We start from the raw sequence: 14,982 nt of genomic DNA, 5'->3' as shown, positions 1-14,982 counted from the left end.
CAGCTTCCCCATCCCCACCCTGGGTCCTCAAGTCCATTCTCTACGCCTGCATCTCTATTCCTGCCCTGCCGCTAGGTTCATCAGTACCATATCTCTAGATTACATAAATGCAGATAGGGATGGTGGGAGGGAGGCTCAAGAGGGAGGGGATATGGGGATATATGTATACATACAGCTGATTCACTTTGTTGTACAGCAGAAACTAACACAACATTGTAAAGCAATTATATTCCAATAAAGATGGAAAAAAAAGAAAAAAAATTTTGGAGAAAAAAAATAAACCAAACAACAAGAACCCCCCCACCACCACCACAAAAACAAAGCAAAACAAACAAAAAACAAAAACAAACACACACACACACAAAAGCAAAAACAAAAAAACCTTCCCAAATGGTTCTACAGCAAGGCTGGTTGGGAACTGCTGAATTGGAGTATTCTAATTTTTAGCCCAAATCTCCATCTGGCCTTCTGCCTGTCTCCCCCTGCTATGTCCCCTGCAGCCACCGAAGGTTTCAGGGCTTCCTCCTCAAGACACCTGCTCAGTGTTTGAAAAAGAAAAGCCATCATCTTCTCCTACGTCTTTTCTTTTTAAGACTAAAAGGAACATCACAGCAAGAAAAAGAGTGATTTGCCTGCTAGGAGCCTCCAGAAATTAGTCTCAAAATAGTATTTGCTTCAGGGACTTTTTTATTATTATTCAGAAACAAAGTGTTGAAAGTATAGGGAAAATTCAAACTGCTTTGTTTCACCTATGTATCAACGTATTCCAAATGCTGAGGAATTTCTTTTCTCAGAGTCAGTTTTGTTTTGGCAAGTGACCCTGTGGAAAATCAAAGAAAAAAATGATTCAGGAATGTCCAAGAATTGTCCCCAAGCAAGGCCATCATTTGAAGGGTTCTGGCCCCTGGCTCTTCTCAGCAGGGAAGGGAAGGGAAGGGGTGGGGCTCCATCCTTTAGAGGCAGCCTCTGTGCAGAGCCGCAGTGAGCAGGGGTTGGGCTCTGGATCTGGGAAAGGGAGCGTCTGTACATGCATATCCTGGGAACCTAACTGGAGTGGAAAGCTGAGAAGGACAGACAGCCAGAGGCTGCAACACACAAATCTCGCCCCTCCATCAGAGCCCTTGCATGTGAGAAGTAGCTGGTTCTGGAAAGGCAGGACTTAAAAGGCACAGTTACCAGGATACAATGGTACAACATTAAGCACAGGTGCTTACACCTTAGACTGGGTGTATCTTTTCACTGGTCAAGCATTGGTCCAGTTAGTTCCAACGGGGTGGGTGGGTTTCTCGGATGGGCATCGTCTTTGTGTGCTGACCACATTTCTTCACATCAAGCTTGATGTTTAGCAGGCGCTTAATGACAAATGTTGGGGAAATAAAGAAGGGTGTTAAAATAAATCCTCAAACATCACTCCTGTTGATCCATCCCTGGTGGAGACGGTTGGTCCAAAACTGCTGGGCCTCAAAATTGCATTACTGCCTGAGAAGAGGGGAAGGGATAGTTTGAGAACTCCTGCCATGGACACAGGCATCTTTCTCCTCGTATTTTCATAGCCCTCAAGAGTCTTTCTCATGCTTTAACCCAGTTTAGTGTCAAACAATCCAGTTCTGTAAGCAAGGTACCCACTAGTATTCCATTTTACAGATAAAAAAGTTGAGGTTGAAAACGTATATCACTACTCAAGTTGGCAGAGTAGAAAGTAGCAGACCTGGGACTCACACTCTACTTTCAAGTCCAAGATCTTTCCAAAAGATGACCTTCCTCATGAAAGCTAAAGGAACGATATATTAGGACCTACTAGAACCCAAGAGCCTCTGCCCTCAGCACTCACGATGCCCATTCTAAAACTATTTCCTGTTGTTAGCATGGCTTTATTCCTAAGAACTACCTGGGATCATCCAGGCAGAGCCTAGTAGAACTAGCAAAGTCCTAAGGAGGCAGAAGCTGCACCTCCTCTTGCCATGAGCAAATCTCCTCCAACACATCTGGATTCCCAGGGCCAGCAATAGGACTTACACATTAAGAGGGCTACCCTCTCCTCTGCAGTCAGGGGCAAGAGCTACTGTACTGCATAATGAGAATGGGGAGAGGAGACTAAGGTCCTTCAACTCCTGGAATATTTGACAATCAAAACTGATGGCCGGGGGACTTCCCTGGTGGCGCAGTGGTTAAGAATCCGCCTGCCAAAGCAGGGGACATGGGTTCGAGCTGTGGTCTGGGAAGATTCCACACGCCATAGAGCCACTAAGCCCGTGTGCCACAACTACTCAGCTCACGTGCCACACCTACTGAAGCCCGCTCACCTAGAGCCGGTGCTCTGCAACAAGAGACACCACTGCATTGAGAAGCCCACACACTGCGACAAAGAGTAGTCCCCACTCACCGCAACTAGAGAAAGCCCGCGCAGCCATGAAGACCCAACACAGCCAATAAATAAATTAATTAAAAAAAAAAAAAGACTGGACCAGCAGGAAAGAGTGCTGGCTCCAGAAACCAAAAAGAGGAGAGGTCGGAAGTGAAAACTACCAAGGAAGGGGCTCAGCCCACCTAAATCAGGAGGAAAACTAAGACGGGCATGCTGTATAGCTTCTTTGAGCTGTGTACCTTCCCCGTGGCTGTTAATTTTTACCTGCAATTACTGAATGAAAATCTCAGGGGTAAACCAAGAGTGCAGGGTGAGGGAAGAGGAAGGATGCCGTGGCAGGGGAACTAGAAGGGTGACACGTGGGGAGTTGGAGAACAGATGGAGACAGCAGAGGAGATTCAGAATCACAGACCCCTTACTAGCCAACATGGTGACCTTGCACACATTATAGAAGAAGAAATAGACCTTGCTTTCTCAAGACACTTTATGGCCATCTGCTGGAAAACTGTCATAATGGTGCTATAAACTTAGGAGGACTGGGAATGTGAAAGGTGCTCCCCGGGGTTGTACAGACACGTGCACAACCAAGAGTGGACACTTTACCTCTGTGCCAGGCAGGAGTAAGGCACGGCTGCCTTAATAACCAGGCGCACAGCACCCGGGACCTGGGGAAGCTCAGCCTCCCCCTCTACGGTTTCTCCCGGTGCCCACTCAGAGAAGGACACCTGACCCACAGCAAAGAAGGGAATCCTGAGGTCCTTCTCTCTCTCTGCTTTCCTTGGTTCTTGCCAACCTCTTCCCCTCTCCAGCCTGGTTTGCTGTCTCAGACACTTGCCTCTAGGTTCATACGGACGTTCACAGCTTCCATCGCAAAGGTAGAGCACAGAGATGCCCCAAAGACAGGACACTTCACCTACACAAGATTCCCCTCTGCACACAGCATTCATTCACTCTTTCTTGGGGGCATATGTTTCTCTTCTAGAGGAATGGAGGAGAAGAACTCTTTGGGGGCCTCCGGAGTAAGATAAATACAGAAAGGAGAGGCCAGATATACATAAGGACTTAGAAATCATGCAACCAACCTATAGCAGAGCTGGGAGGGATCTGGGCTTCATCTAGGCCAGCCAGGGAGCCAGGTTAACTCAAGCCTCTTAGCTCCCTGACCACAGCTGCATTTCCAGGCGTCAAGGTACAGCAGGCAGCTCTGTTACAAGAGAGCCAGAAGCTGTGCTCAGAGGTTCAGGGGTGCCACAAACAGGACCTGACCAATTAAGCCTCAGGCCGCCAGCCCTCAGGCACCTGCCCACAGCCACGTGTGCCGTCCTGCAAACGCGTGTCTAAAACACATACAGACCGGAACCTAAACACCCGGATGCAGACAGCACACAGGCACACGGGCCAGTCAAAATAACACCAGTTTCCACTTACTGAGCTTCTTCGTGTGCCAGCCTCTGTACTGGGTAACTGATATTCAGTGTCTCATTATCCTCCCAGCAATCCCGCTTGTTAAACTCACTCCACGGAACAGAAAATGAGGCTCAGCGAGACTACGTAACTCACCAAAAATCACACAAGTGATGCCATACGTAAATGTATACACATATGATAAAATGTAGCATATGTATGCTAGGCTAATAATAACAGGTGATGTCAGCAGGGGCGATGGTGATAAAGATGTGTAATAGTGATGATGGCAGCTCACGTCTCAGGTACTGCTCGAAACCGCTCATCGTTCCAAGCCCTCTCCACGAATGAGTTCATCTCATCCTCTCTGTAGCACTCTCCACTAGGTACCATTTCGTAGATGAGAAAACTACAGCACGGAGAAGCGACGTACAGTGCTCAGGGTCCCCCGGCTGGTAAGCTGGAGACCCGGGATGTGAACGCAGTCACGGGGCTCCATGTGGGTCAGGAGGCGAGGCTGTGGCCAGGCCCAGCCCGGCCCCTGGCTCCGGCCCTGAGGCTGACCCCTTCAGCCTCCCAGGCGGGAGCTCTTGGGAGGAAGCACTCCCCGCCGCCAGCCCCTGAGCTCGGCCCCTGCTCACCTCCGCTGAATTTGCAGCTCCGGTCGGCCAGCTCCAAGGCAGAGCTCTGGGTCTCCTGGGAAAGGAGCAGTGAAGGCGGGCAGTGAGGCCAGCCCTGGAGGCTCAGCGTCCCCGGGGTAGGGAGTCAGGCTGCTTGTTCAACAGCTGAGAGCTTGGGCACCAGGGCATGAGGCCATTTTCCAGGCGGCTGCATCCAGGGTGGAGGGAAAGCCGGGCTATGGACCCAGCGTGGCCTCCGGGGGGCCTGCCCGCCCTCCCGCCTGCCTTCCCTCCTCCCTCGCACCTGGCCTCCCAGGCGGACTGTCTTCACGTGCCCCCGTTTTCTCCCAAGCAGGCCCCTCTTCTAGCCCCTCTCTTTCAGCAGATCAATCCATTTTGTAAGAGCAGAAGAGCGAGGAAGAGATCAGGCTACAGAGACTGAATGCACGGCCCCGATAAGAGAAGGGAGAACCACCATCTGTGGCACAAGGGGCTGAGGAGGGGATAACAGCCCAGACCCTGTGCTCTGTCCGGCCACACAATGGGCAGCTTTCAGCAGCACCCTCCCGGTCTCTAATCCAGCAGGAAGGGCATGTGTGCAGGCTATTAGCATTTATTTTCCCTTTCTGCATTGTACTGATAACCCAGTTTCTGACCCAACCTCTCGCTTTCTTTTTCACTCCACATTATAATTCTGCTTTCTTAAAATCCTATTCAGCTATATTAACAAAAGAAAAAGAAAAACCCTCTAACTCTCTCTACCTTTCTACCTTTTGAAAGCACATCAGTAATTTTTTTTTTTCTCTGCTGAACCAAGGTGACTCCTACAAAGGATTTACCATTCTGGATGGTAATGATGGTTCAAGAGCTAAGGGACAGGTAGCATTCTTCAGTCTGTATTTATGAATTCACTAATAGAAATCAACATAAAGGATGAACCTCAGCAGTGAAGCACACAGCTGTCCCAGAAACCAGATACCCGGCAGAGGCAAACGTTCCTGGTCAGCTCTGCCTTCCAAGGAGCCTGGAAGGGGCACATCACAGATGGACTCAGGTCATACCATCCAGTGATCGCCCAGCGGACCGCACTCATTCACCCTGGTATTTGTTTTTAAGAACATTTGCCCAACGTAAAATGGAGAGTTTAATCAATGGTTAATGATTCTGAAAGAAGACACTGCACATAAGCTTGTCTTCTGAGAAAACTAGCGAATTGCTTGTAACCACAGAAAGTGGCATCTTCTGTGGCCAGTGCCTTCTGTTCATTCCTGGAGCCTCCCAGACAGGAGTTAACACCTGTTGGCATTGCAATGTCCTAAAACAACAATCAGATAAGGGAGGAGATAGCTGGGATGTGACCACTGCGTGGAATACAGAGGTCTGAGCCTGAGTTTTATGCCACACATGTGCTAGTTTGGTGTTGTCTACTGATATTCCTTCCATGACTTAAAAATAACCCACCAACATAACAAAATGAATAGGCATTTCTAACCCAGGGGAAATCTCCTGGACTCCACGCTTATGCTGTCTGGTTGTGTAAACATTAAGAGAAATTCTGAAGCACAACTTCATCTAAAGGAGTAATTTCTCACAGAAACCTGACCTTCTGCTGCCCTTGAAAAATATAAAAATCTCCCAGGAAATTGGCCACATGTACAAGAGAACAAGAACACGGGATGAGTGACACCCCGATTCTCACCCAGGCAGGCTTTTTCTTTTCCTGGAAGGGCCGCGGCTTCCTAAGCACAAGTGTGAGGAAGATGAAGGGTTGGACTCCAAAGAAGCTTCTGACTAAAAGGAGCATTGTGTTGTTCAAAGTGAAGTAGAAGAGAATGTGTCCCCATCATGGGTGACAGAGAAGGGTATGACACTCGGGTCATGACTTCTTCCAGTTCATAGATGGTCTTCAGGCAGGAGCACCCTACAGACCAAATCAGCAGGACTTGAATTTGGAGTCATTTCTTCTGGAGTGGAGGCTCTGGTTGACACAAGTGTTCACCCTGTCTTCACCATGCTTTTACGAAGTTGTCTGAGAAATAGCCAGAGAACAAGGAAGATGCTAGGTTGTGGTATGATGAGACCAGGCCCAACTGGGGACCAGTCACTGGCCCTCTAATCTCCACGTGTCCCTTTAGGACAGGAGACCATTCCCAGGTGGATGACAAGGGTAGGGAGCAGAGGAAGTGTCCTCACCACATCCCTGCTCAGAACGATGGTCTGTAGAAATGCAGATAGGACATGGTCTCAAACTCACAGGCCTTTGGAGGCCAGGCAGGTGATGTAAATGTGGGAAATGGGCTGAGAAAGAACCTTCTGTGGCCAACTGGAGAGCATGCGTCCTGGCTCCCAGGCAGCCACTTCGGTTCCAGTCTCATCACTGTGCTGCTGGACAGGAACGCAAGTCCTATGTTGCCAGACAACCCGGACTTTCAAGAGACACAGGAAATTGATTTTGTTTGTTTGTTTTTTATAAATTTATTTATTTATTTATTTATTTTATTGGCTGTGTTGGGTCTTTTTTGCTGTGCGCAGGCTTTTTTTTATTTAGTTACAGTGAGTGGGCGCTTCTCTTCGTTGTGGTGCGTGGGCTCCTCATTGCCGTGGCTTCTCTTGTTGTGGAGCACAGGCTCTAGGCGCATGGGCTTCAGTAGTTGCAGCACATGGGCTCAACATTTGTGGCTCACGGACTCTAAAGCACAGACTCAATAGTTGTGGCACATGGGCTTAGTTGCTCCGTGGCATGTGGGATCTTCCTGGAGCAGGGATCAAACTCAGGTCTCCTGCATTGGCAGGCATATTCTCAACCACTGCGCCACCTAGGAAGCCCCTCGATTTTGTTTTATGTCATCCAGTAATTCAAAAAATTTAAAATATTATGCAGGCCAGATCTGGACCTCAGGCCATCAGTGGGCAACCTTGTTCCAAAGAACATTGAATCCATCATTTTTATCATTACCAGTCATCTCCCCAGCATCTGTTTGGACCAAGAACTCGTTTCTAAGGGTATACGTCCAGTAGTGGGATTGTTGGGTCATATGTTAGTTCTATTTTTTAAGGAACCTACATACTGTTTCAAAACCATAATTCAAAAAGACACATGCACCACAATGTTCACTGCAGCACTATTTACAATAGCCAGGACATGGAAGCAACCTAAATGTCCATCAACAGATGAATGGATAAAGAAGATGTGGCACATATATACAATGGAATATTACTCAGCCATAAAAAGGAATGAAATTGAGTTATTTGTAGTGAGGTAGATGGACCTCCTAAAGTCTGTCATACAGAGTGAAGTAAGCCAGAAAGAGAAAAACAAATACCGTATGCTAACACATATATATGGAATCTAAAAAAATGGTACTGATGAACCCAGTGGCAGGCCAAGAATAAAGATGCAGATGTAGAGAATGGACTTGAAGACGTGGGGTGGGGGGCGAAGGGGAAGCTGGGACAAAGTGAGAGAGTAGCACAGACATATATACACTACCAGCTGTAAAATAGATAGCTAGTGGGAAGTTGCTGTATAACAAAGGGACATCAACCCGATGATGGGTGATGCCTTAGAGGAACAGGACAGGGAGGGTGGAGGGAGTCACAGGAGGGAGGGGATATGGGGATATATGTATAAATACAGCTGATTGACTTTGGTGTACCTCAAAAGCTGGTACAAGAGTGTAAAGCAACTATATTCCAAAAAAGAGCTACAAAAAAAAAAAAAGATGCAGATGTAGAGAATGGACTTGAGGACACAGGGTGGGGAGTGAAGGGGAAGCTGGGATGAAGTGAGAGAGTAGCACTGACATATATACACTACCAAAACTAAACTAGATAGCTAGTGGGAAGCTGCTGCATAACACAGGGAAATCAACTTGATTGGTGATGACCTACAGGGGTGGGATAGGGAGGGTGGGAGGGAGGCTCATGAGAGAGGGGGGAGATATGGGGATATATGTATAAAAACAGCTGATTCACTTTGGTGTACAGCAGAAACTGGCACAACAGTGTAAAGCAATTATACTCCAATACAGATCTGGAAAAAAAAAAAAAAAGAACTTTTTTCCTCCAGTGAAATTCAGTAAATAACTCTGCCTCCCTGGACCTTGGTGCCCTCTGTGTGGAAGACATTTAATTTCCAGTTGCAATCCTAGATGTTTTCTTTCAGGGTTCATTCAGGTATTCAGAGTGTCCCAAGCACTAAGGATACAACGGTGACTGTCAATCACTTGCTTTCATGAAGCTCACACGCTAGTTGGGAAGGTGGGAAGAGAGGCCACATATATGTCCACATACACATGCATACATAAATACACAGACACACATGTGCATTCACATTACGGATAGAGTGGGGTATGTGCTGTAGGTAAAGGCCATAGGATTCACAAGTGGGCTGGATATGGAGAATTAGGAAAACAAAGAACATCATAGAGGGTGCTTAGATTTGTGGCTTTAGGTGGATGAGGAGGATGGAGGCATGAGGTTTACAGAAAAACCAAGAGCCCTGTAATTGAAGTTGTCAAATCTGAATTGTGTGTTAGACCCCCCAGTGGCAATATCATGTATGACTCTGCAGACTGCACCTATGAAAACAGAAACTTGTTTGATGGTTTCCTCAAGAACCCCCAAAAAGTCAATGGAAATAGATCGAAATCTACAAAGCTGCTTGTAATAACATTGACCATCACCATATCTAGTGGCAACATTGACCTAGGAGTCGGGTCCCACACTCTGTATCACCAGGATCTTAATCACATTGTACTAACAGTTCCAGAACAATTATTTTTTACAATCTTATGATAAAGTTATGGGAAATATGCCACTTCAAGCTTTTATAGATCTGTTTAGATATCTTACTAAAGAAAGTGTTTCTATCCGCCTTAGAGTTAGCTTTCCCTGCTTCATCATCGCAAGCCAAACCCAAATCACAGACAGTAACCTTGACACCATGAACCACAGAACAGGAAAGTGCAAAGAGGGGCCTCTGCAGCCTGCCTGCCCCTAGAAGCACACGCTCCCAAGTGCATCGGGGTGCGTGGTCGCCTGCAAGCATGAAGAACCATCTTCATTAATTAAACTTATTATTACTATGCTTGGAAAAATGGCTCATTAGCTCTGGCACTGTAACCATGCCTACAGTGTTTCTACCTAATGGAGCCCAGGGATTTACAGCAACGGCAGTACTCCCTGAAGTAGCTGTGATTTTTTGACAAAGTGCACACACACCACCTCCTCCCAATTTACTGAGCCCTTTTGCCCTCCAAGGTACCTTGTCAGTGTCTAGTAATTTCTCAGCACTCCTTGCAAAGGACACTGTGGGATGTCACGGTACCAGGGGGCGGAGTGGAACCCTAAACCCAAAGCAAAGGCAGATTGAGCCTCCAGAAGAAATTAGACCCCAGACAAAGTGGAAGGTGTTCTTACGTCAAGGGGGCGGTGAATACCAGGGAGCATTCGGAGCAGTCATCCCTGCTCACAGAACAAAATGAAAGCAGAGGAGGAGCTAGATGGCTCCTCTACTTTGTGAAACTCCTCCCCTGCCCCCAGACACCAGGCTTACATCTAGCAGAGGGCGGGGGAAGGCTCTGATCTCTGTCGTGCTGCGGCAGGTTTGAACCACTGCTCAAAGTCAGAGAGAAAATATTTACTTTATTAAACCCCCCTAACCAAAATCAGCCTATTCAGATTAATATTGTTTCCCGATTATTGCTTTCCAAATGTTAAGGGCAATGACCTGGAAAAGTGAAAATCTTTATTTAAGAGTGTTGATGTCTGCATCTAAATGGATGGGTCTTTGGATGTCAGAAGAACAAAACAGCCATTGGTTGGAGTTTAATAATCTTTGGCTGTCCAGATATGAAACTTGCTGTTGCCACCAGTAGACTTCCAGAGAGCAGAGCTATAAAGCATGGATGTTTGCTTTAGAATGCAGGAAGTCACAAGGGAGTGTCGCTTCCACGCTACCATTAGAAGCAGCCAGATAAGCTGTAAAATTACAGTTTTTAAACTCATCAGAGAGCTGAGGATATCAATAAGCCTAAATGAATTAAATTCCAGAACGCAATGAGCCCTTCCTTGGAGAGGAGAGACTCAGAGCTACTGACATCCTTGGTGGAGTGGTGGGAAAGGAGGAAATCAATAGAGACAAAGGCACAGGAAAACCAGCCAAACATTTCATAAATCTCCCAGGCCTGTGTGAGCCGGTGAGATAGGAAGCCCATGGTATCCCTTCCACAGGATGTCTTAACACCAATGCCCCCTGTCTTTCCCATAGGCCTTCACCAAGCATATGGGCGTAGTATATTAAAGGCTGGGGGCAGGGCAGAGACCTGAAAGAGATCCCCCCTCCCATAGCATAGGAGACCTCCCCAAAGTGCAAGATAGGGACCCACTGCAGGGTGGAGGCAGAGCAAGAGAGCTGAGAAAATCCCCCTGAGACGCCATGGACTCACAGTAGGTACCGAGGCATAGCCACTGAAGGCTGCGACTGGGGCAGGGAGGGGAGCCGAGAGCAGTCCCTTCAAGGCTCTGAAGGTCTATGTGGAGGGCGCTGGAGTAGCCCTCCAAAGGCTGGGAGCAGGGGAACAGGATGGAGAGAAACTTCCCAAGGAATAGAAAGCCAGCAGCAGGAGTGAAGAAAACAGAAAAGTCTCCAGAAAAAAGTTGGCAGGTGGGCTATTAGAACAGAGCCTTTCAGTGTTCAGGAAGCTACACAGCTTAAGGATCTCTTTAATCTCACCTCTGTTCCCATCCAGGCCCTGCTGAAGGGACAGTCTTGAACATACACTCCGAATATTTAAAGCTAGAAGTGAGCTGAATCTAACCAAAGCCGTGACAAAGCTCAGGCCCAGCTCAACATATCAGATTAACTCCTCCTTCTAAATTGCCAGCCTGATGGAAGCTGGGGCTTTTTCTTTTTTAGAGGTAAACTTTACTTCTACCACTTTAGTTCATTTTCATACATATGATGTAGCGCACAGTAAAAAAAAAAAGGAAACGAAGCAAGAAAATGTGACCCATGGCCAAATGAAAAGAAAAGCAATGGAATCAGAATAAGAGAGGGTCCAAATATTGCATTTATCATACAGGGAATTTGCAAAAAAAAAAAAAAAAAGTCTATGATAAGTAAGTTAAAGGATCTAAAAGATGCCACAGACAGTATGTATGAATAGATGCGGGACTTTATTTGCAAGTCAGAAATTACAAAAGAGAAGACAATGGAAATGCTATAAATAAGAAAAACAATATCAGAAGTGAATAATTCACTTGACAGGGTTAAAACAAACTGGACAAAGTAGAAAAGAGGATTCGTGAGCTTCAAAACAGTAGGAATTACTTTGAATGAGGGAAGTTTCTGGAATCACGGAGATGGTTTACATGTTGTTTCAGTGGCAATGACACAAGTGTATACAATTGTCAACACCCATCAAACTGAACCTTTAGGATCCATGCATTTTACTTTATGTAAATTAAATACCCATAAAGTATGAATGGATGAAAATACGGAGGGATATTATTCAACATATTTACTGAGCCTCTGTATGTGGCAGATGCTTCACCACTAGACGGGAGTAAGAGGACAAGGTTCACAGTGTAGCTCTGCCTTTAGGGACTGTATTCTAATAGCAGTATTTACTAACTCCTTTCCATCCCAGCCCAAGATTTCGCTGCTCAACTAAGGATATTTCTTGAAATAAAATGTCAATGCTATCACATAAAACAAACAAACAAACTGTCCCTTACAGTCCCTGAAGGAGTGAAACAGCACCTTCCCTTTCACAGAAAAAGTCAGGGCATCGTTTCCTCATGTGACATTTTAAAAAAACAAAACGAAACAAGGTCATGAGAGGGTGTGAGTTGCTCTGAGTGACACAGGGACATGTACCCCCCAGGCCTCAGCAACGTGGTCAGTGGAGAACCTCGGCCACCATCTCGGCCCCACCCCAGCCCCCTACATCCTAAACACCTGGGAGGGCAGGGGTGGGCGGGAGGGGGCAGGGGGGTGGTAAAGCTTCCTGTTCATCACCTAGGACGGGAGCCTCCAGAGCTCCGGTGCTCAGGCCTGGCCCGAGGAGAGGCACACAGGCTCTGACTTACCCTGCAACTGCCCGGAGGGGCTGCATGACACAGTCCAGAAATTCCAGGGACACCATGCCCCATGGAGTGAACCTGGACCTGGACCAAGACACAGGAGCAGGAAGAGCCGAGAAATAAATTTCCTCCCCTTCCTCCTCCCCCACCTCCGCACCCCCACTAGACTGTTCCCAGGAGGAGTCATTCCACGTGGCCCCCTGGAGAAATCTGTGTGTTTTTGTGAAGATGGGCAAACTGGAATCCCTATGAAAGCCCCCCTGGCATTTGCTCCCCTTCCTTCCCTGCCTCACTCCCCCTGACCCCTCGCTCTTGACCTGGGCATTAACCCTCCCCCCTTCCCCATAGACCAGGAGCACGGGAGCATGGCCTCAGGCTCTGTTTTCCAGGTACCCAGGCTCATACAAACACAAAACTTTTTCAGAAAAAGAATAATACTAGTAATTTCTAATAACTATTGAGGTTTTATCATGTATATATTTTTCCTCTTCTTTTTTGAAGTATAGTTGATTTCCAATATTGAGTTAGTTTCAGGTGTACTGCAAAGAGATTCAGTTAAACGTATGTATACGGATATATCTATATTATTTTTTAAATTCTTTTTCATGCTATGTGTTTAAGGGCTTTACCTAAATTAACCCTGTCTAATCCTCACAATAGCCCTAAGCAGTAAATATTTATTATGATCCTTATTTTACAGATGAGAAAACAGAGGCACAGATCGATTTGCAACTTAACCAAGGCTACACAGTAAATGGCAGACAACTTGACTAACCCAAGCAGCCTTGTTCACAAGCCCACTTCTTAACCACCATGCTGTACTTCCTCCTTCACAGTAAATGAGATGGAAACGGTGAACGCGCCTAGCGTGATGCCTGTGAGAGCATGAGCTTTTTAGAGTCCGAATACCCAGAAAGCTAGGAATACAAATCTGCAGCTTGAACCAGACCTACGTATTCTAGCCAAGGGCCTGGAAACACTTTGTCTCATTTAAAGCAGCTTCCTTGGACCCTGTGCACAGGGGTGTGCACACCCACGCACACTCACGTATGCAGGAGTCCCAGTGACCCACACCTGCCAGGCTGGATATGAGAACACAGGACAATTGTCCTCTTCTTGTTCTCTACCCCTCCCCCATCCCTGCAGCTCTTGCGAATGCTCTAAGAGACTTGTCACACGATAATGAAAAACGAAAATGTGACGGATTCAATTACAATTTATATTTTCACTTAACAATCAATTACCTTCCCCTTATTGGAGGAACATCATTAAGCTATGATACCAGTTCTGGAGAGAAATGCTCTCAGGGAAAGGAGCCGCTGGCCCAAGGAGATCTGAACAGGGCTGTTTGTCTCCCAGGAACCTGGGGAGAGGGAGGAGAGGCACTGAGCAAGAAGGGGGGATGAGAAGGGCTGGCTGGCTTCCCAGGGCTGCATGGTGTGAGCAGGGAGGTGTCCTCTGCCTGTCTGTGCTGAGGGAGGAAGATAAGGGGATCCCCCTTTCCTCCTGCCCTGGTTCATGTGATGGGGATGCTTCCCCAGGCTGTAAAATGAACTAGAAAGATGAAGCCCCCATTGTTGTCACCCAGGAGCAGCTGATCTCTGAGGTTAACTGTTTGCAAAGAGAGGGATGAAGGATGTTGGTAGCAGCCAGCGCTGGGCAAGACAGACCGGCCGAGGACCAGGCCAGCGCGCACGAGGCAGAGGCAGCCTCTGCTGGGATCCTTCAGGAGGTTCGGGCGATGGATGTGCTCATTCCCCAGGTGGGCTTTGTAGAACTCAAGAGGCTCCCTGGGCTTCCGCAGCGATAAGCCTGCACAGAGGCAGCAGCCTCCAAACAGCAGCCGCACGGCAGGATAAAAATTGAAATCCCAGCTTTCCTTCAGGGAGACCTAAAGAAGGGAGGGAATCCCAATGCAGGCTTCTCTCTCTTCCTCTCTCTCTTCCCCACAGGAGTGGAACCCAGACTGGAACAGGTCTCCCTGCTTCCAGTGTCTCCTCCTCTAAACCTTTCCCCACACTGCAGCCAGAAGGAGTTCTCAAGCACACAGATCTGACCATGTCGCTTAAGGCTTTAAACCTCTCATCTTATAAAATAAAGCCCAAATTCTCGAGTGTGGCTTTTGAAGGAGATCAGAATATGCTACCCCCAATATGCCACTTTGGAATAGGGATTATTTTGAATGTAAGGCAGCTGAGATCATTCTCTGCCCTCCCCTTATCTGCCTAAAAACAGGGCACACATTTCCCTTTGTGAAGGTGTTTACCCTGGTACCAGGAAGGAAAGAGAAGCTCTTATCACTGAAGACGAAAAGTCAACACTGAGATGAGTTTGCATAAACAGGCTTCGCTATAATAACCCTTATCTTCCATGAATTGCCTCCTGTATTTCCTAGTTACTTCCCCACAATTTATTGTTCCTTGAAGCCCAAACTTTTTCTTTTGTTAAAATGGTATATACATATCCAAGTCTAACCACTTCTTTGAGTTTGGGTTCTTTCTGTGA

Source organism: Hippopotamus amphibius, chromosome 7, assembly GCF_030028045.1.
Source record: "Hippopotamus amphibius kiboko isolate mHipAmp2 chromosome 7, mHipAmp2.hap2, whole genome shotgun sequence".
In the NCBI taxonomy this organism is placed as follows: Eukaryota; Metazoa; Chordata; class Mammalia; order Artiodactyla; family Hippopotamidae; genus Hippopotamus; species Hippopotamus amphibius.
The sequence above is the reverse complement of the archived record's forward strand: the minus strand, read 5'-3'. Positions refer to the sequence as shown.